Raw genomic sequence first — 22,947 nt, forward strand, 5'->3', positions numbered from 1 at the left:
AAACTTAACCAAACCTTTGAAGAATAGTGTGACATTTCGGGAAATACACTTATGCCCTGTTCACACCTGGCACCAGGCGTGAACTGACGTACTTAACGCTGTCCACTTGTGATCGGATCACCCAAGTCGCATGTTAATAACAAGTGTGAACAGGGCCAATGTGTCCTCAATGCATCTTGGGTGCATTCACACGTACTTAGAGCTGTCTACTTCTGATTATTAGGTTTATTAGCCTTCTTGCAGAGAGATGGATGAGAAAATTGATAACACTCTGATGTTTGTGTGTCGAGTATGGAGCGGGAGCCAGGATGCAATTAGCTTAGCTTAGCATAAAGACTGGAAACAGGGGGAAACTATAGCCCTAGCCTCTGTCCAAGGTTCACAAATGCGATTTCCAACACCTCTAAAGCTCATTAACACATTGAATCTAATGTGCTTAGTCTGTACTCTTACAGATGAATGCTTTTACATGGAGTTATATGCTGTAACTATTTCTTGGAAAACAAGACATCACTTGAAGTCTTGTAATAACTAGCTTAGACTGTGACTCCCTTTAAAACGGACTACCTGTTTCTCCTGGTTTTGGTCTGCATGCTAAGCTGACTACCTCCTGGCTTTGACTCTATACTCTATAGTGACCTCCTCATCTAACTCTTGGTAAGAAAGGGAATAAGAACACTTCCCAAAATGTCAAACGATACCCTTAAAACTCAATTGGATGTGTACATTCACTACTTGATCAAGAAGCTTTACAGCCGATCACTGGCAGTCATACCTCAGCGTTTCTTGGAAGCTCAACACCATAATGCAAGATTATTGTTTCCAACAGAAAATATCTGCTCTCACTGGCCAAATATGGTAGTTTAATGTGGACAATATGTCAAAAATGGAGAGAATCAGATTCATTTTAAACATCTTGTCCTTGTAAAGACAGTTGAAGTACACGAGCTGTACATTCGCATCCACAAACACACATAAATTGACTTAGTCGCACCACTACACACACATAAGCTCCTCATGTGGTTCCTCATGGACTCAAGACTTGTTATTTGGGCGTTTTAATCCAGGCTGAATATAAAACCTAGCATTGTTTTTGATGGACAATATACTGTAACACCCCTCAGCCTCCTTGATTCAAAATGCTTTCCCTCCTCGCTCATCTCACCATTTAGCCCTTCCTTTCACCACAGACCTGCATTTCTGATTAGGGAAAAGAAAAGAGCACACACACACACAAAAAAAACCCTGATGGAGTTAAGGTTTTGAGGTGGTCTGGAAAATGCAGAGTGGGCATATTGAAATACAGATAAAAGAAAAAGGAGTGAATAGTGGGCCATGCAGAAACGGTTGGCTAATTAAATCTTTATACCGTCTTTCTGAGGAGAAGCTAATCTGGTGGGTGGGAGCTGGCCTGTCCTGCTTTTAAAAGAGTTTTCAAAAAACTTTTCTTTTCTCATTTCATGCATTCTATTTCTCAGCCCACCCTTGGTTTTCTTTACCCGTAGTGAATTATTATTATTTTTTTCACTGCGTTTGATAGAAGATTGAGAGCGAGGTGGACAATGCCAAGCCTCATTACTGGAACGAAGTCTGAGCAGAGATGTCGAGAGAGAAAAGGGGAAGAGAAAAGTAAATCACACAGCGAGAAGGAGGATTTAGAGCTGAGAGAAATGCGAGGAGTTTTATCTTACATTTGAATGTATGAAAACAGTGGGTGGTGGGTGGAGGGGGTGAGGGTGAGGAGTGGAATAACAAAAAAAAAAAAAAAAAAAAGAAGAGGAAGTGTGTTGTAAAAGAAGCAGTTAGTGGCCAATCTCATGTAAGAAGGACGCACTGAGACTGCACTTTTGTCTTCATCCCGAGGAGACGGAGAAGGAGAGAAAGAGGAGGAGGAGGAGGAGAAGGGAAGCTGATGATCTGAGATCAGATGTTTCCTCCTGATAACAAGCAGCTGTGACGATCACTTCCAGACACAGACCAGGCTGTTTCAGCAGCGAGGCCAGAGGTTGACGTCCACATGCCCTGACCCCTGCCTCCTTCCCTCTCTCCTTCCCTTGCTTCCCCCCCCCCCCCTCCTCTTTCGCTCCACCTTTCCAGCAAGCCTTTCTGACTTGGCAAGCCAAGTCAGGAGACTGTGAGGCCCAAATGCTATTTGCTAAATTAGATAATCGAGGCTGTCCTCAATATGTAATGGCACTCTGGCTGGTAAACAATGCTGTGGTGTATCTGGGGCAGGAGCAGAAGTTGTTGTTTTTCAGGCGATTTGACAATGATGACAGTTTCTTTCTATCAGCTGTAGCTTCAGTTTAATTTCTTTACTTTGTCCCTCAAAGTTGAAAATGAAATGGGAATAGTAGTTGCTTGTAGAGACCCACAAATAAGTATCATCCAACTCTGCAGTTCCTCTCAGTTTTATGGAACGTTATGTTACACTGTATGCTACCTGCACAGCACCAAACAGCAGACAGACAAAGTTCGTGACTATCTGGTGAACATAGTGGAGCATTGAGCAGCTTAAAATTCAGATATTTCCCCTCAAGAGTTGGTGAGGACCAAAACAGAGCTAAAAGGAATGTGAAAATTTGACTTGCATTTGTCAGGTGGCCAGAAACACAACTCCAAATGGATGTTTATGTTGCATGTCTTTAAGCTGTGTAAATCTGTTTGCTAGAACAATAGCATGTTAATGTTGTGTTTACAGCTGGTTCTGTTGTCCCCAAATGGCCAAAAAAAACTGAATGAATGATGGTTTAACATAAAGTTTTCCCTTTTTTTCTGCTTATGAAGTTTTATGGTTGTTAAAATCATCTTATAAATATAAGATCATATCTTATAAATATCTTAAATATACTGTATCGGCTTGTTTACACAGTGTGAAATATCCAACGCCAAGACTTGAAGTGTTTATGGCTGCAGCTCTGATATTTAGAAATCTTTGGAAACTTTGGAATATCCACTTGAATTTGACATACAGTTATGTGAGTTTCAACTATGTTTGGCTGCGGTGAATGAGTTTGTAATGAGGGGAGCTTTCTAACAAATGAACAACACACGCAAAATGAACTGTGCAAACTCTGGAAAACAAATACAAAGCATGCATACTGTACAACTCATTAAAACACTAAAAGCAGCACAACAAGAAGGAAAACAGAGACAGGTAGAGAGTGAGGGAATGCAAGGAGAGGTAAGAGTTAAGTCCATTTCCTGAGTATAAATTAAAAGCGTCTTGTAATCACATTGCAGGAATGCAGTCGGTGTACACTGTTAAACACTCCCTAAGCCCTGGCTCCACTTCACTCTCTCAGCACTGCACACAAAGGAGCCTTTGTTCCCGCTGCTCTTGAAAAGCAATGCTCAGTCACTCCCTCCTCCTCCTCTCCCTCCCTCCCTCTCTGCTCTCTCACTCTCGTGCTGTTTCTGTCATTCTTTTTCTTTTTTCTTCTCTCCTCTCACTCCTCTCCTCTTGCTATCTGTTTCTTTCATTCACAGCCTCGTTCTTGGCCTTCTATTCCTCCTCCCACTCTTTCTGTTCCTCTCTCTCTCTCTCTCTCTCTCTCTCTCTCTCTCTCTCTCTCTCTCTCTCTCTCTCTCTCTCTCTCTCTATCCCCTCTCTTTATGCTTTCTTCAGTCTGAAACACACAGAGAGGTTGACTTTTGGCTGGGATATCTGAGCTTGTGCGTAGCCAGAGGTAACACAGAGGCAACATGTGTGCATTACCCGGCACAAATGAACAAACTCAATCATAATAATCATCAAGTCCGCGGGGAGTCATGAGCTCGGTCTAAACAAATCCACAATGCCCTCAACTTTACCAAAAACGGGATTTGTCAAAGTGTACTTCCCTCAAGATTTGCTCTGCCCCCACCAACAGCTTTTTCTGGTTAACCACACATTTACGGTAAGAAACTGGAATGGAGGGCTGTGGAGGGGGGGTCCTGCTCTCTTTCTGTGTGTTTCAGAACCCCTTTATGTTATTCAGACATCAGACAGATACACAACACACACTACCTACCAGATATAGCACACTCACACCTGGTACAATGGGAGCCCTTGGGCGTGGAAACTGTTATTTTGTTTAGCAATCAGGTCATATGTGACAAGCCTATAAAATCTCCTAGTTGAAACACGTTCCCTGGGAGAAACCCTCGCAGGCTCCTCCTCCCTCTAAAAACCTGCTGGCCTTCACCTGTTGATTGATATTTCTATTATGTCAAAGTAAAGGAAGCGTACACAGGCATGTTTCTGCCCCGAACCAACTTTATAATGAATTGAGTTATCTTTGCTTTGAAAAGTGCAACGCCCTCTCAAGAATAAACATGAAATAAAGATGACTTACTACCTTGGCGCGATATTGTAACATAGCAGACTGAATCATTTATCTGTTCATTTCACTATCACCCTTTTTTTTTTTTTGCTGTGACACTTTGTTATGCTGTTATTCCATGGTTTTTGCCTCATAGTGATACTTTAAGGTTAACATACTACATGTATTTTCACAAGAAGTTAGCATCAAGTTCATTGATGAAAATCTCTCCTTGGCAATATTGACTGTATGCAACAAGTTAAGGTTAAATTGCTGTGCTATGTAGGGGTGACCGGGGGCAACTGTAACAACTTTTGGTTATGATGTCATTAATCAAAAACCTCTTGAACTATTTGGATACAATTTTTATGTACTGTAGGTAACTTGTGTCTGTGTTCGACTTGTTAACAGTCATCAAATGTTTTTACAAGCAATGTTAGTGTCAAAACATTGACTGAAATACTAGATGTCAAATGTTACATCTGGCTCCGCATGCAGAGACAATTGTAACAACATATGTAAAACCTCCATATAAATACCAAGGACCACAATAAACCCCCATGAATATAGATATAAAGATATAGTTAAAACAATTTAAACATGTCTAATGAATAAGCAACAGAAACAGCATCACACAAAAAAGTTTCCCCCTCATCAACATTAAAAAGTCAGCATAACTGACAACAAAATGAAGTGAGTCACAAACCATTTCACCAAAAACATCTCAACTTGATCATTTATAGAAGTGCCAAATGCTCCCAACCTGCTAAATTTTTCTCAAGAAAAGAGAACAGAAAAAACTGTAACCAACAGTTATAAAAAGAAAAAAAAAAAAAAAACCCAACAACTGGAAAACTGACAACTGACAAAATGGGAACACAATTACATGGGAGTTAAAACAAATGCTTATTCTCATCATTTTCTGAAGTGAAGCACGTCACAGTTGCTTCCACAGTTATGGCACAAACAGTATTTGCTTCCATCTGTGCATTCTTCATAGGCCCAAGAGTGGCATGATACACAGGAAATCCAAACCTCACTTGATCTGGAGCTGCTCTCCAGGCAGACAATGCAGAATACCTCCTCTTTACTTTCCTAATCATCTTCTCTTCTGTTACTTACATTCTTCTTCTTTGGTTTGGGTTTGGATTTAGTGAAATTCTTCTTCCTCTTGCACTTTGATCCAACGGCTCTGTCCCTCTCCAGCTGCAGAGTTTTGGACAAGTGTATCAGTTAGGCCACTAAGTATATTGATAACACAGTAGGCCTATACATAGTATACTAGGCTATAGTTAATTCGTATAAGTATTTAAATTGAACACAAAACACTTTTCTGACGTTTTTAGAGAAAAACAATCAAGCCAGAAACCATTTTGATGTTGTCAACTAACCGTACCACCCATGACACAAGCTAATCTGCTAGCTACAAAACAACAAAGCTAGCTAAAGATATCAAATGTTAGTCAGCAGGAATGGTCATCAAAACTAGACAGATTTAAATTCATAGACATTAAAGGTTTAGACAGTATGAGGAAAATACTGTGGTTGAAAAGAATTACTTTCATACCTCAAAAAAAAAAGTCTTGGCAGTAAAACTTTGACAAGACATCAGTTTGTCCGTTGGCAGGCAGAGAGGCATCACCACAGAGCACATGAAGAGTTTCATGGTTCTGTCTCATTTCTGATTGGTGCAATTTGAAATGTTACAAATGCCCCTTGCTTAAAATGTGTCAAAATTAAATGGCTCCAACCAGGTTTTGAATCTGAGTTTAAATACTACTGAGTTTCAACACTAGGATACTATCAAATTACTAAGAACTACTAAATAATAGTTGAAAAATATGTTGATTTTCAGCCAGTATGGCAGTTTTAAAAGTTAAGATAACTTCTGATTCATAGATATTGGAGATTTTGAAAGCATGAGAAACTGGCTTTTGGCAGATTTTTGAACCCTAGTCCCCAGATTGAGAGGCACAGTAGATAAAATCTGCTAGCAACAGTTATTACTTCAAATAACTCGTGAAGCTAATGTTAATTATCTTCAATCAACCAGTCAAACTTTATTTATATAGCACAAGTCATACATCAAATGCAACTTTCAAGTGCTGAACATAAAAAGAGGAAGTAAGAGTAGCCTAAGTTCAAAAGAACATGAGTTTAAATAAGAAAAACATGAAAATGAATAAATAAAATATAGTATGACAAAACTAATAATAAAAGCGCAAGTCGAAATAAACACACACTAGATAAAATCCAGGCTAAATAGGTGTGTTGTAAGTTTTCTTTTAAAGATATCCACACACTTTGCCACCCTCAGGTCCTGCCATTCAACATGCTGGGGCCATAGTGGCTGCTGTGGACCCTAGGAACAACCAAGAGGCGATCACCAGAGGTACATAACTTAAAACCATGTTAGACAAGTAGTCTGTTTGGGGTTGTCCTTTTTTTATATTTGACAGGGGCAACAGTGTCAATAGATGTCCTTAGTTTGGTAATTATGTGATTTACCAGATCATCACATGAGGAGGGTAGAATAACTGCTGGTATACTTTTTAAACAGGCCATGAAATTTGCAGGAACCTCAGGGGTAAGACACTACTTTTTAACAAGGCATTCTGTATTTTTCTGTGCTGTGCAGGCTATAACCAAAAAGAATACACAATAATGATCAGACCTTGAGATATCAACAATGGAGGGTACATCAACAGTAAGTCCATGTGTTATCACCAGATCTAAGGTGTACTGAGTATAATCCATATAATTCAGAATATTTATAAATTCCATGGCTTTGGAATCTGACTTATTATCCACATGTAGGTTAAAATCACCTATAAATCCTAATAGATAGGAATTCTGCAAAATCGGCTAGGAAGAGGGGTCTTTGTTTGGGGGACCTGTATAAAGTTACTTCCAGCACAGGAGGCTGACACCTAAGTATAACGGCATGATGGCCAAATGAACAAAAGTCCTCCAAAGATATGTCCCTGCCGGCAAGAACAGCTGAGAGTTTAGTTGCGGTCCCACTGCCCTTTTTCCCTTGTCTACATGAGTGGGAGGAACTATAGTTCGGGGAAAGGCCTCAATAAGAGCAGCTGGTCCGTCAGTACTGAGCCAAGTTTCGGTTAAAAACATAAAGTCCAGTTTGTGCTCCATAATAAGGTCATTAATAAGAAATGTCTTATTAGAAAGTGAATGTACATTAAAAAGTGCCAATGTTTCTGGGCTATTACTTTTGAGACTGATATTAAGTTGTTCCTATTAGATCCCAGATGTGGTTTACTGCTATCCATTGTATTATTATGGCAGGAGGTGATAGTACCAACAGAATAAACAGTAGGAGGCAGTAGTCCAGAGGAATTATTTCATACTGTATAAAAACATCAATGTCTGAGGCAGTTGTTCATGTTGCCTGACAGCAACTGGGCCCCCATCCTGTTTGAGTAGAGACCATCTCGCTTGAGAAGGGAAGGCCTTGCCCAGACAAGGTCAAAGTTGTTGACATAGGGGACCCTGATGGACTTACAGTAGCCCCCTAGCAAGGCCAAACAGCCTTGACCACCTCTCCATGCCCTTCTGGTGGGTGGGGAGTAGGCCAGATATATTGATATGTTTCCCTGTGTCCAGTAGTAATGAAAAAAGAGTTTTAAAATCAGCCTTTAAAAGCTCTGACCACGTTAAGCATTCTTTTAGACAAGCCTTGTGTCGAGACAGCAACTTTATTTGTTCATGAAGCTTGATTACTTAACACAACATCACACACAAAACACACATACACAAATAAAAACACTGATAGATAGCTCCTCAGTGACTACTAGATCCAGTTGGAAAGGCTAGAGAGCCCATAACACCAGTGGGTGAACAGTCCAACATTTTGCGAGCTCAAAAACAACTAGCAACAAATGGTTTGCTAGCTAGTTAGTTAGCGCAAGGTTGCAGAGTGCCTAGTTAGGCTAGTTAGCTATATAGCGCTTTGACTACCCACTTTCAGTGGCCCATCTGTTGCTAAAACAGCAGTATAATCCGTAAATGCTTATTTGTAATCCACTTTTCAGAAGATATATTTGCATCCGTTGCTAAAACAACAACAGAACAGAATATTTGCTGAGGAGCTGAAGATTGCTGTGTCCGTATTCTCCCGTCCTCTTTGCTGCCTTCAGATGAATTTTACCAGAGCCCGGTGGTGGAAGAAAGAGACAAACCGGTTCAGACTATCCACAAGTTAACCCGGGTCAGAGCGGGTTGGTGAGGTGCGGGTTGGTGAGCCAGTGGCCTCTTGCTAGTTACAGCAGGTAAAATCTGCTAGCAACAGTTTAACAGACTAGCAACTAACTGTAACTGGTAGGTAAGTAACTGGACTTAGCAAATGATCAATTATTGTCTCTTTATGATTAGAGTTTTCACTATTCTTCCTATAAATGTTAAAACATGATGAATTGGGGTTTATGAATGGTGATTTTGCTAGTAAAGGCAATAATCAAGTATAAAACAAATCTCTCCAAAGAGGGGCCACTCATCAGTTATCTACTAGCCTTTCAGGGCCATCATTTGTTTTAAATTTCAGTGTTCATCTTATTTAAAATCTTACATGTCAAGTTTTGGCTGGAGTCACAAACTTGACAACAAAAGTAGATACCTTGACATTGATTGTATCTCTCATTGTTAGAAATGTTTGAGAAAAAACAGACACACCCAACTGCGCGTGACGTTCTTTTGTACTCTAATTTATACATTCTACAAGTAACAGTGTTGAACTTGATGCACAGTATCTATAATTATATTCATTAGCCTTCGAGGCAAAGCACCTGAGAGTTATATGTTGAACGCTGCTGGTGTGCTCTTGCAGTGTTAGATGACCCTTTTTTTCTAACCTCTGAAAAAATGCAATTTAATAGCTCTAATGTATATTTTTACTAATCCTAGCCTGTGTGTATAATGGCCAAAAAAGTAATCATCGTGTTCTTTTTCATAAGGTTCAGCGTGTCTGGTCCTGCCTGACTAATCCTACCATATTGAAAGCACCTGAGGCGTGAAGAGCAGTCATGTCCATCAACTCTTATCAGGATGTCTGATGTAAGGCTGCCTTGCACAATCACTGCCTGACAGATGAGTACAGCTGAGGTAGGAAGGTTTAACCTTGACAGCATATTATTATTGTTAGGTTATTGAAAGAGATACATCATTGGCTTCTGAAATTTTGAGTGAATCTCATAACTTGTCTTGGCCCCACATATATCGGATCTTCTTTTCACTCATGGATTACCACAAAAATGTGTTATGTTGATTGATATTGGGGTTTTCTGACGACAAATATACTTGATCAAGTTGCTCCTTGTAGGATAAGGATGTTTAAAAATGTTTTGGCCTTGGACCAGATTTACACTTCCTTGATTTACTCAGGGTTTTTGAGATAATTCATCTCCTAAACATGGAGACTCAAAATTGTAATGGTTTCAAAAATAAAACTTTAAAACATTCTTCAAATTTGTTATTGTTTGCTTGTTAAAGAAATTAGTTCACACAGTTCACACTTCACAGAGCAACTAAATGAACCTTATGGTGAGATTGTTGTGTCAACTGTTTCCAAGGTTGGAAACAGTGATCTTTCAGTCTCAACTATAAATCCAACATAGATGAGAAGTCCTTAAAGTGCTGAGGAAAAAAATCCATGACAATTGAACTCCATCTGTTGAGGATTGTGTGATATGATTGAAAACTGCAGAACAGATATTAAATGCATCATGTGGTGTGAATGGCGCTTTTCTTTGTCAGTAGCAGAAGTTATTTTGTGTCACACCAGTAAGTCATTCCTTTGAAGGTTAATTGTCAGGAATTCTTTAAATCTTCTTACTGATAAGAAATGTACAAGAAAACACACCCCTGTATCCTTTGAATCTTTTGACCCAATTTCACCAGAGTCCCAGACGTAAATCATCTCATCTTGACTGCTGTAACTTACTGAATTCCTGTCTGAGCCAAGAAGACGTCTCTAGACTTCAGTTGGTGCAAAAACAATCCCCATGTAACATCAATTTTAATATCTTTATACCAGTTTTACTGATTATATTTAAAGCATGTCTGGGGCTATTTCTGACCTTTTAACCCCTTATGAGCTGAGGACTCAACATGTAGGTCCGGTTCTAAGTCCTTGAAGGCCTGGTCACACCAGTATTTCAAATGGCAAATTGTTATGGTGAAATCAATTCATGCCAATCCAATTGCAGCAATCAGTGGATTCCCTCGTGGGGCCGAAGTAAATCTGTGCCAATTTATGGCTCTGAGTTCATCTTTGACCCACCAATTTGCACCATTTACCAACAACAAGCCATGTTGATGCCAACCTTTGAAGAAACAGAGAGCCGGAGAGTCCAAAATTGAGAAAGCTTGTAGCTAGCTCGTTTCTAGCATCTTATGAATCTTATAGATCTTATAAATATGTTTTGAATAAACAGTGCAAACTATTAGTGACTGAGCTAACAAGCTAGCTGGTTAGCCTGAGAGCTTTTCTCCCCTTCAAGGCTTGAGAGAAAACATATAAAACCTTGCTTATTTTATCACCTTCGAACACCTGGCCAATCACTGCATGAAGTGGGTGTGAATGTCGGATTTTTGGTTTCAGAAAGTTACAGAAATTGTCAGACGCAGCTCCCCAAAATCCAACATTGGAGGGCAGCAGTCCTAATGAAGTACACTAGTGCCTTAAGGGTGATCATATTTTTGCTGTCAGGGCCAACATATTTTCTATGTAAGTTACAATTCGTGCTTTAATGGAGATGGTTTATGGATGTGACATTTTCTTGTGGCCTTTTCTTTTGGTTTAATTTGATCATAAATGTATCTGTATCATATTATTATATTTTTATCTTTACTTTTTTATTCCTATAAATGTATTTGTTTCCCATGTTAAGTGATTTTCTATTTCAATAGCTGTTACATAAAGATCAGTTTTATGGAGGACCGAAACTGCCAAAATCAAAAATAAATAAATAAATGTTCAAAAAACAAACAAAAAATTCATAAAATATCATTATTTTTTTCCAAGCTACACATAATACAGTCTCTATGCTTGACACAAACATTACTCAACACCAGACACCCACTGAACATACAGTTAGGAAAGAGCAAGCTAATGACATGCATAGTTGATCTATGCACTCTGATGTGATCAACTAATAGATGAAAAGTTGACCCCACGAATGACAGCCCCCTCATTTGCATAATGAAGAAATGCATAAAGAAATATAAAAAGAAAATACAGAAATTAATAAGTTTGGGGAAATAAATAGTGTGAAAATGCAAAGGGAAAATAATACAGAAATAAATACATAAATAAATCAATTTAAAGGTTCAATGTGTAATAATTGGCCACCTGATCCAAACAAATAGGGGGCAGCATTTCAGTTTTTGCAGTTTTGGTCCTCCATACATTTTATGGTATTACACACTCACACTGAACAGAACGCAGCAGATCCCAGCAGCAAGCAGAAACCCGTCTGGCCTTTCCAGCAAATCTGTTTCACTCTCTGCAAACATACAATGACACACATAGAAAAGCACACAGGTAGGAGTTGCTGTATGTCTCCCCATCCTGATCCCAGATGCAGGCCTGTAGCAGCCTGTCTGAAACCAAACCACCTTTCCAGGGCAAGAGAAATAGCTCAGGGTGTATGCACTGCAGGCAGGGCTGGGCCCATCTCAACCTCAGCCAAACAGCTCTGGTGTCTTTGATGGCAGCTACACAGATCAGAAGAGTGAAAGGAGACACTGATCTGAGGTGTTGTTGAGGAGAACACCCCACAGGCAGGTTCAACCCCCAGCCACTTCCTTTTATGCTATTTCAGAACAGAGAAGATTGGGGAGTTTATGTAGAAAACACTGTGTAGAGGAATTTAAGGAAAAGCACACAGCAGCATCAGTAGTGTCAAGGTTTGAAACATAAACAAACACACACACACACACACACACACACACACACACACACACACACACACACACACTTATTGCAGCCTTGACTCACTGCCTGGCTGCAAGTCCTGGACACAATGTTCTTCTTGGTAGCTTACACACACACACACACACACACACACACACACACACACACACACACACACATACGGTATACAGACACACACTCTTAAATCTTACATGGAGGGCGTTCACACCTTGTTTTAGCCTTCTCTGCAAGTCAATTCATCATGTCTTCGGGCTGTTTGCGCTTGCATGTTTACACCTCCCACTACATAAGAACTGATGTCAAGTTGAATTGCATTTGTTTATCTTTTCTGGCGTCTTCTTTTAACTTTACTCTCTCTGCTTTGCTTACATTCTACTGAGAGAGTTTGTTTTGAGACAGGAGGTTTAGTGGCAAAGAAACAGATGAGTAAAACATCTGCAGACTTTACTGGAGAACATTTTGAGAACTGTATTTATTCAGTTATGATTAATTTCTTCCAGCTATAATAAGAAATTGTTTTCAAATGTGAATTTGAATGTCAAAGGACTAATACTTTCCTACAGTATATCACCTATACCACTGCAGCCTGTTGCATCAGCAACTTGTAAGATCAAATGTAACCTGCTTTGAATGTAGTGTGGGAGTTATGCTATAACCACCATTGCACCGTGCAAGGTTGTTACAATAACCTCCCCTGAGCAAGCATGTGCAAGTTGTTCCTTATTAGAGACTAAAATGTCAAAACAGCCAGAAAAATGTTTATTTGATATTTATAGGGGGATATTTCCTGTGACAGACAAACACCCTTTACATTCATGATGACACTGAAATGCACGGTCAGTGTTGTGCTGTAAAGTTAAATTAGCTAAATTAGACACGGGCACAACTGTGATTTTATGCTGCATTCTCTTGAGATGGGGATCGCCACTGGCACGACCACCTTAGTTGCAACAGGAAGTTGTGACTGTTAAGGTGTTAACTTTTGCAGAATATTTGTGCAAAGACCGGAAGTTTTTCAGAGATTTGTGGTGATGTTTTTCTTATTTATTACTATATTCAGATGTGATACAGACATCCTCACCATAATGAAAAAAGTGCCACAGAAGCAATCAATTAACAATTACTTAAGAGGTGACGTAAGATGGGTTGTGTCATATTTTAGCTAGTTATGCACATGATAGCACACAGCATGCTCTCTTTTTCTAATAATACAGTCTATTATAGATCTCCTAATGTAAAGTAGTGGTTTTCTCTTCTGTTTTACCTAAATGATGCACCTGGTAAAATGTCACTTACAGCACCAATATTTGATTATGACTGACTTAGTAAGTGCCAGTAGAGATGGTGCAACTAAAGCAAGTAGTGAGTTTACTCTACTAACTAGTTTCAACATAGCAGTTGTTGTAGTGTTGTTGACGTCACACTTTTTGGCTTGTGACCCTTTAAAATGAAGCAATATTGATGTTCGAGCCCTCATCAAAGATACGGCCTTAGAGTTGACATGAATTATGAGCGGTCTAAACAAAGAGTGATTTTTTTCTTCTCAGATTGTTTCATTTAGATGATTTATAGAGGCATAAAGAGGAAAAAGTATTGAGTATTTTGCAATAAATAAACCAAACATTTGAGAAAAGCCAGAAAAAATATAATAATATTGATACAGTTTTCTTTCTTATACAGATGATCCCCAGGTTGGGAACCACTGACCTATACTATACCTACAGTGTGATTATCTATGATACTATGAGTTGAGGTATGAATTTATTTCAGATGCAAAAAACTGACTCACTATAAGGAGGGTTAATCCACTACAACATGCTTCAAATGTCCCTCATTGCTTCCAATAAATAAATGTTATGTTTTCTCATTTTGGCATATTGACATATTGTGTGACTAATCCTTAATAATCTCCTAACATCCTCATTCACTTCCACAGTGTCAGTTAATTTTGTTGTATTTATTTCATGCCAGCTCAGGGTGTCTTGCCCTGCCACACCTCTTCCACACCTGTTGCGTCAGTGTAATAATAATCACCCTCTAAGGCATGGAGTTTAACTCCTTTTAAGCCAAACATATACTGCAGAGTTGGGATATGTGATACAGTGAAATGATGGGTGACAAATCTTCTGTGAAGCTTTGCCCTCCGTATTCCATTCCCTTTACTGGCCAATCACTGCATGACCTCTGACCCTGCGTTCACACTGTGAACCTCCTGGGTTGATGGTTTGCTCTGTTATGACCACATGTAGATGTGTGACGAGAGGCTCCAGTTTCGCAATTGTGGAGCTTCATAGTCTTCAACAGGGAAATTGGGTTATTTTTGCTACTCTGGTACCTAACATTATGTCGTGTGAGTAGTCAGGTGCATTATTTGGGGAAATTTTCTCATAAAGAAATTAAGGAATTTATCAGTCTTGTGACAAATGAATATTGGATTGAAAAAAAATCTATAATACAAAAACCCCTGATGAAAATGTTATGTAAATATATTAGTGGAAGCATATTTGTAGCTGTGTTGGTCACAAGAGGACCTTATTTGCTATAAACAACAGTGATTAGCATCTCATTGCAGCTGGAAACACATTGGTGGGTATTTTGATGATATAATAATCATATTTCATAGACAGACAAACAAACAAAGAAAAGGCAAACAAGGAATATGCTTATTCACTTCCTGTGAGTCAGATGAGAACACTGATACCTCTCTCATGAGAGTGGCATTGAGCTTGTAGCACATGCTAATTAGGTAGCATCGATGAAGAATAAATAAATAACTTTAACGTCCTGTTATGATTCTAACCAGAGACCCTCTTGCTCCCTCCTCTCCCCCCTTCCTCTCTACCTCTGCTGTCAAATAAAGGCAAACAAACCCACAAAAACAAATCTGTAATATTACATCAGAATTTATAATCAACCCCAACAATTGATGCAACCAATCTCAAAATATCTTTTGTAAGATTTTATCCCTGTATGTTTATGACACACATGTATTCACGCTGCAAACGTAAGGTTACACCACAAGGGCTCATGCTTGTGTTTATGCATACACTGTACGCCTGTGAGCATGTGTTAAAATCTACTCATGTGTATCAGTTTGCATGTTCAAATGGGTACACACGCAGAATAGTGGAACTCAAGATGTGTTCCAGGAAGTTGGGGTGAAGGGGGGACATGAGCACAGATCATATAAAAGCTAATACTCCTGTGTACCCCTCTGGACATCATTGACTCACAGCACGTCCACTGAACCCCTAGGGCAAGGGGTTAAAGGTCATGGGTCGCAGAGGTTATGACTTATCCTTCCAGTCGTCCCCCGGAGGGACAACCACAACATAACACGTCTCTATTTATAACTCTTTGCAAAGGTCTTGTGCTTTACACTTATTCACACTTTACACCCACAGTATTTTAACCTCTCTGCACTGGCTTCCTGTTAGTTCTGAATTAATTTTAAAATTTTGGTGCTCACTTATAGAGCCCTACGTGGCCAGACTCCACATTATATCATGGACTCTCCGCACCCTCACACCACGAGCCGAGCTCTTAGGTCCTCTAACCTGGGTCGTCTAAGTGTCCGAGGGACACTTCGACGACACCTCGGGGGAGATTGTGCTTTCCAGTCGGCAGCACCTAAGCTTTGGAATAGTCTCACAGTAAGTCTGAGGTCTCTGGACTCTGTGGACTCTTTTAAAAAGCAGTTAAAAACCCATCTGTTCAGGCAGGTATTTAGGTAGCATGTGGTGTTTTATGTTTTAACGTGTGTTTTATGTCCGTTTCCCCTTGTGTGTTTTATCTGTTGTTTATACTTGTTTTATTTATTCGACTGTGAAGCACTTTCTGACATATGTCCGTGAAAGATGCTATATAAATAAATTTTTCTTACTTACTAACTTACTCACTGCACTTCTCTGCAACTCGCTGGCTAGCAGCATGAGGCCGACTGTGTTTGCTTGTGTGTGTCCCTAATGACAGATAATAGCAGTTTTGACTTTGGCAGTGTGTTTGTGAGTGATTACACCTTTATGTGTTTGTTTGGGTGTGTGTCTCTGTGTGTGTGTGTGTGTGTGTGTGTGAGAGAGACAGAGAAAGATGGAAAAAGAGAAGTTTGTAGTGTGATAAAGTGACTGTCTAATTGCAGAGAGCCTCGCTGTGTGGCATGTCAGATTGTTCTCCCCCTGTGGCCTTAGGTCTCCAGCAGTGAGAATGTGTGTGTGTGTGTGTGTGTGTGTACGTGTCTGCATGTGTGTGTGTGTGTGTGTGTGTGTGTCTAACTGTGATGAATTTCAACTGCCTGCTTCAAGTCTTGGCAGGCTGCCTGAGCACCAGGGACCCAGTCAACCATATTTCATGCTCACTCAAAAAAAAACAAAAACCCACCATACATTTTTACCTTTATGTGGTTCGCCTAACTCGATAGTCCATTACAGCACTTTTGTGTGTGCATGTGTGTGTGTGTGCTGAATGAGAGCGTTTGAGGGAGATGATGGAGAAAACTGCAGGGACTCCACGCTCGCTGCGCCACAATGGCTCGCATTGTTCTAGTGCTATAATCACAGCGGACATGGAACTTGGCCTGGAGACCAAGAGGTCTCTACAGCCCTGGACACAGCTGCTGCAACTCAGTTTCACACCAAATCCTGGACTGAAGAATGAACACAGGGGATGTAGGTGGTGCTGGAGTTTTTACTCAAGAGTTTAATGATTTGTTTTTCAGTTTGAACTAAAGTTTGGTCTAAAGCCCATAGGGTGGGTTTCATTTGAATTTAAAAAACAAAACATATTTCTCACCATCCAGCCATGAAGATACTTAGTTAGTTTCCTTTACCCAAGTTTTAAGATATCTGTCTCTTATATCACCTTTGGTGCTCACATCATTGAAACATTTTCAAAGTTATACAACATGTTTTTTCCAGAAACTCAGTCCAGATAATCCACAGGCCTCAATACAAGGATTGTTTTACTAGAACTACTTTCTACCAGACAAATAATTCCTATTACTGCTGACACTGTGTGAATTTTACTGTCTATCGATCATACCAGTGGAACTATGACTTAAACAAGTTGAATACTAGACCAGGTAAATATGAGACTATGGTTGAAGTTTATGGTGATTTACAGGCTGAAGTCTGTACATCGAATACTTCAAGACAAAACAGTCCTTTGCTGAACCAAATGATATTGCACTGCCTTCATTCTCATATACCGCAGTTCAAACTGTCTGCATATGGTCTAAAATATCACATGATTAGAGGGACACAGTCTCATTTCCTTCTCTGCCTTTGTTTACCTCTTGATGCTAACATCAGCACTTTCAAATCGTTTGTTTGCTACTGCCGGAGGACCTGAAACCTTTCAAGCAATCAGACCGTTAAATGCTCATATTTTCTGAGCTGCCTCTTTCACCGCAGCTATTGCTGTTGTTGTTATTCTCTGACTTCCTTTATCACTGCTGTTTCCTGTTTCCATTATGGTTGGGCAAAATTTTTGTTCAACAACCATGATGATGCTTCAGTCATTAAATCCTTTTATCTGGATGAAGGTAAAATTACCAGGTTAAAATAAGAACCTGTAAATGTCTTGGCCCACCTGAAACCTCCAACCTATTACTAAATACACAAATAGCGTGATACCACAGAAGCTACGCACATATTTGTGTGATGTGTTAGACTCTATGTTGGGTAAGTATGAGTTCATTTTAAGTACTATGGCATATAGGCTGGGCCCTGCACATATGACTTAAGTTTCAAGCAAGGTGGGCTGATGAAAGATTCAGCTTTCAGCAACAGCAAAGAACAGTGTGAAAAAACCTGTGTCACTCTAACGACGCCTCAACACCTCTTCGCCCTGTGCTTTTCCACCATAATTCAGAAGGGACTCTGTCAAAGCGGCATTTCAAGTGAGCCTGAAGTATAACAAGTCCACCACACTGGAGCTCCAAAAACAGAACTGTGACTAATCAGCCAGTGCAGGGAGCGGGTGTTCAAAGTTTTATAAGATTAGACCACAAGTTCTCTGAGGAGAGTCGTCTAATAAGAGGCTTATGATGGGCCAGCAGTCTCCCAGGGGTCCAACCATGTTAATGATACAGCTTTCTGTCTCTCTTTCTCTTCCTCCTTTCCTCTTTTATGGTGGATTAGGAGCCGTGGAGCTCCTTCATTCTTAATGTGAGCATGTCTCTGGGGCTTGTTTGTGCAAGGTGTGAGATTTATTCCTCTGGACTGCGGTATGGTTTTCTTGTGAGCTTGTTTTAGCTCTGTTATGTTTTGTGTTGTAACAATAAAGGTGTTTTAGAAATATAAATCTTTTTTTCCGTCAGCCAGCTGTACAGAGGCAGAGTGGAGTTAAGGCTCCTGGCTGGTGAGTCAGTGTTTCCAAAGAGCTGCTGCTGGCCCTTCTGGTCCTGACTAGACCTGGCCATGAGCCCCTCATACACTCTAGCCAGACTGAGGCAGCGGAAGAGTGACTGCACACTGTCAGTTTGTGTGTATACACATCAAAGAAAGAATTTGACAATTTAGGAAATGCTCTTGTTCACTTTTTTTTGTTTACAGAGAGTTAGATGTTTGAATGCTAAGCCAACCAGCAGCCAGTTAGCTTAGCTTAGCATAAAGACTGAAAACAGGGGGAAACAGCTAGTGTGGCTCTGTCTAAAGGTAACAAACTCCACCTAACAGCACCTCTAACGCTTACTAATTAACACGGTTTATGTTGTTTGTTTCATACTGAAAGGTTGTGGTTTTACCTGAGTCTGGCTGTAACTGTGAGGTTGCCAGGCAACAAATAGTCCAGCACATAACCTCCGGGTAAACCACCTTTTGTTCATACGCTTTCGTTTTTGTATGTAAATAAGCAACATAACATGATCAGTAAGCTTTAGGGGTGCTGGTAGGCAGTTTGCTACCTTTGACTATGCTAAGCTAAGCTAAGCTAACTGATGGCTGGCTGTAGCATCATATTTAACAAACCAATATGAGAGCGGTATCTATCTATCGTCTAACTCTGTGCAATAAAATGTCAAAATGTTTGAACTAGCAAAACTTTTGAAGCTTTTGCACACTTGTTGAAATAATGCTACACTTGAAGTCCCATTACCAAGTGGAAATGTTTGGAAAATTAAAAAAGCTTTGGCCTCTTTTTAAGCATCAGAACACATAGGAAAGGCACTGTAATGAGTCGGTGCAAGAGATTTGTGTCACGGTATGCTCGATTCCACTGAGCAACTTCCAAGAAATAATCATCAGGATTACTAAAGCATGTTATATAAAGGATGCATGAAGAAGGACTTTGTCAGTGGCAACCACTGTTATGTCTCTTGTGTGTCTGATCACTTAATTTACGTAGCGGCGTAACGGCCTTCATTCTTCACACACACTCATGAGGGGACCATCTCATGCGGCTTGTCAGCAGCGTGTTAAGCTGTAATAGTTGCACCATAACTTCTCAAAAATTGATTTGATTCTGGGCTGTGTTTGTCTTGGCTGGGGCCTGTCTTTGTGGTTGTGGTCTCAAAGTGGAAAGTGGAGGGCAAGAGAGGAGGAGGAGGAGGAGGAGGAAGGGGTGGCTGGAAAGACTGGGGAGAGAGATGGAGAAGAGGGTGGTATTCGGGGCATTATGTAAGACTTCAAACAGGTCCAGTCTGGCGAGGAGTGTTGATGTGAGAGTTGTGGGCCCCTTGGGTCAGGTGGCCTCTCACATAGCCTCCCATATGGTCTGCATTTCCCCTCGCTGCCGCCGCCCTGCGTCTAATTGGCAGGTAATGTATCGTTGCCCTGGCCTATCTTCCCCTCCGTCACTGTTATTCTTCTCTTTTATTAATGGAAGGCACAGTGGTGTGGTGGTGATGGTGGTGAAGGTGATAGTGGCTCTGGGCTTGGCACCGCGCCACGGAGAGGCCCCAATGCTGACACTTTATACACCGGCAGGTTTTACCAAGGTGTTCATTTCAGGAGCGTCTCCTCTGCCTCGGCTGCTTCCCTTTCTTCTCCTCTCGGCCGTGGAAGGTAAATCAAAGCTGGGGGCTGATACTGGAGACCTTATTCAATCTGATTGTGGTTACAACATACACCCATCCCACAGTTGTCCTGTACATATGGACACACACACACACACACACACACATGACTACGTGCTTGTTTGCATCCACACACACACCAGAAAAGCAAGCACAGATGCGCGTACTGTATATGTACCATTCATCACTCCACCTCTCACCACGTTACCCTACATTGCAGGTCTTTCTTTCCTTCTCCCACTCATAACCAGCCAGGCAGCTTGTTTTACAGCCTCTCCGCTAAGTCACTGTTAAGCAAAACAATACACCAGCAGACATGTGTTTGTCATAAACTGCAAGGCTCAAAATTACATTACAATCATTTACACTTTGAACAAGGTTCAAAAAGAATCATTGTACGCCACATTTAATCATCCGCTGTACTTAATGTTCATAATTCTCTTGTGATTTTCCACTGCTGCCGGACAGTGGAAGCCTAACTGCAGCAAAGCAACATGGGCCAATCAACCTAAGTAGGCCTGTTAGTAGCAGTAAATGCCAAACCCTGTTTGTTATGCCTCACAGGCCAAGTCTCTCACTGCTGTGATTCCATGTATGGGCCTGCAGCTCTAGTATGTCCAGGTTCTGGGGTTAGCAAGCTGCTACAGACATGACAGTAGCAACATTAGAGTGGCTGAGTTCGTCAGGCCTTTTGTGAGGGACATAAATGTCCATAGGATTTTGCTAACATCCTGTGCTGCGGATCAAGCCAACATTACCGTCTGGTGCACATGGAAGAGCTCAATTACATAACTTAAGACTTTCATTAGCCTCTCCGCTCCATTGAGTTCTCTGGGAAAGGTCCAGATGTGACTTCATGAAGGGCCCTCTCTATGCGGAGCCTGTTCACTCTGTTCCGCTATGCCCCCCTTCTCCATCCCTGCAGCTGTAAGCACTCAGAGGAAAGCAGGGAGAGAGGGGAGGGAGGCTGAGTGCTTTATTAAAAAAATCAGACACCCCCTAGACCCCCCAATCTCCCTTCAAAACAGTTCCAGCCGCACCCAAAGCAGGCCTACAGTCCCCTTTAAACCCATAGGTCTTCTAAAGTAGGCCAATAAGTCTTTTAGCATGTGGTCTCCCTGTCAGCCCGAGGTGGCTGACTAGACAGGCTGCTGCTCCAGGCGCAGGGGCAGGAAGTGGGAGCTGGCCAGGAGACACTCTCTGAGAGGCTGCCCAAGTAAACAACCCTCCCCCTTCAGCACACATGCTCATACACATTCGTATGTGTTTGTATGCTCATACACATTCGGATGTGTTTACATACGCGGCAGACTTGTACATATACTCACACACACGCACACACAGACATTTGATGCGTCACCTCCAGAAACACTGACGACCTTTTACTGGGAAATACCATAAATCCGGATGGCACTGTCTTACTGTTAATATCATGACGTTAATTTATTTCAGGCTTTTGGTTTGGCAGAGACCACAATGCGCTTTTAAGACTGAAAACTGGAAACTGTTGAGGGCCTTCTAATCAAATTAATGGCTATGTTGTTTGATCACGTGTGTGCAAAGCATGAATTTAAACAGCTGTGTGTGCGCCACTGTAGAACGTCATACCAAAACCCTACGCCAAAACAACAATTTCTGCCTTAAAGGGATAGTTTGTTCTACACATTGCTGGCGTTTGATATCCCAAACTCTTGATTGCACATGTGATTTTGTGTCTGTGGTCTTGAAGGTTTTCCAAAGCCGGGGCAGCTGTTTGTGTGACTCTGGGTTTCTGGGAAGACAGCGGACACAGGTGGGGAATCGGTTAGGCCTGTGATTTATAGAGATCTCCGTTGCCTCGCATTGTGCTGGGCCTTCCTCTGGGCCTCAGCCTGCTCTCACACATCATGTTCCCTCTCTCGCCTGTTATTCCGTGTTTCTGATAACAATGATGCCTGAAACGCGGAGTGGAAAACCCAGATGAGTTCCCCTCTGAGAACAAGTTTATTGTTTCCCTGCATAGAGCTATTGTGTATAGGTGACTTAGGTTTTTTCTTGGGTTTGAGCAGCGACAAGCAGAGCTGTTTTTAAGTCTTTTGGAGCAAGCTCAAGACAAGCAAATTCCAAATAGTCTCTCAGAAATAAAGACAGACCAATAAAATGAGCATTAAAAATGGATTTGAACATTTTCCTTTCTCAGTCGTTTTAAAAATGTTTTTTACATACTGTAGCTGACACTAAGTCCTTAAGGTCGGCTTAGTGATTAAATACTCGAGGCATGTCTCATGATGTCTTTTTAAGTCGATGATTCACCTTCATTTTTAATATCATGATAAATTTGCTTTAACTTTTATTTTTATATTTATTTAACTTTCTTTGCAAACTCCTGTTGTTTTTAAATGTGCTCTATAAATAAGTTGGACAGGACTTGATCTAAAGCAAGACTACATAACTTGTACACAGAGTAATGGTCAAAGATGATTTTATGTGATGAATGGGTTTTGTTAGTTGCCCCGAATCACATTTCATTCGATAAATTTATGCATAGGGACCCGAGATCTAGATGCGTCATAACAATGTCTTACAGGAAGAGAAATGAGAGGGATTTTGACAACCTGCACAGATACTCAAAATGTATCTTTTTGACATTTATTTGACAGAAACCAAGAAATGAGTTAACAGATGGACATGAAATTGAAACT

At 40.7% G+C, this 22,947-nt stretch overlaps 2 long non-coding RNA genes across 5 annotated transcripts in view; one reads left to right on the forward strand and one right to left on the reverse strand.

Annotated features, from left to right (window-relative positions):
* Positions 1–22,947, forward strand: part of LOC122998952 — a 57,535-nt gene that overhangs the window by 30,479 nt on the left and 4,109 nt on the right. For 2 of the 4 annotated variants that reach the window (XR_006407541.1, XR_006407543.1), the window contains exons 1-3: positions 6,531–6,696; positions 6,943–7,011; positions 9,275–9,422. This is a non-coding gene — a long non-coding RNA (uncharacterized LOC122998952). Of the gene's footprint in view, positions 1–6,530; positions 6,697–6,942; positions 7,012–9,274; positions 9,423–10,217; positions 11,155–22,947 lie in introns of those variants that run through there. The other 2 variants (XR_006407544.1, XR_006407542.1) reach the window with 2 other exon arrangements.
* Positions 4,652–6,429, reverse strand: LOC122998953. The gene is made up of 2 exons (XR_006407545.1): positions 5,872–6,429; positions 4,652–5,510 (listed from the first exon to the last, which is right to left on the reverse strand). It is a non-coding gene; the product is annotated as an uncharacterized LOC122998953 (long non-coding RNA).

Source organism: Thunnus albacares, chromosome 15 (assembly GCF_914725855.1).
Source record: "Thunnus albacares chromosome 15, fThuAlb1.1, whole genome shotgun sequence".
NCBI classification, from domain to species: Eukaryota; Metazoa; Chordata; class Actinopteri; order Scombriformes; family Scombridae; genus Thunnus; species Thunnus albacares.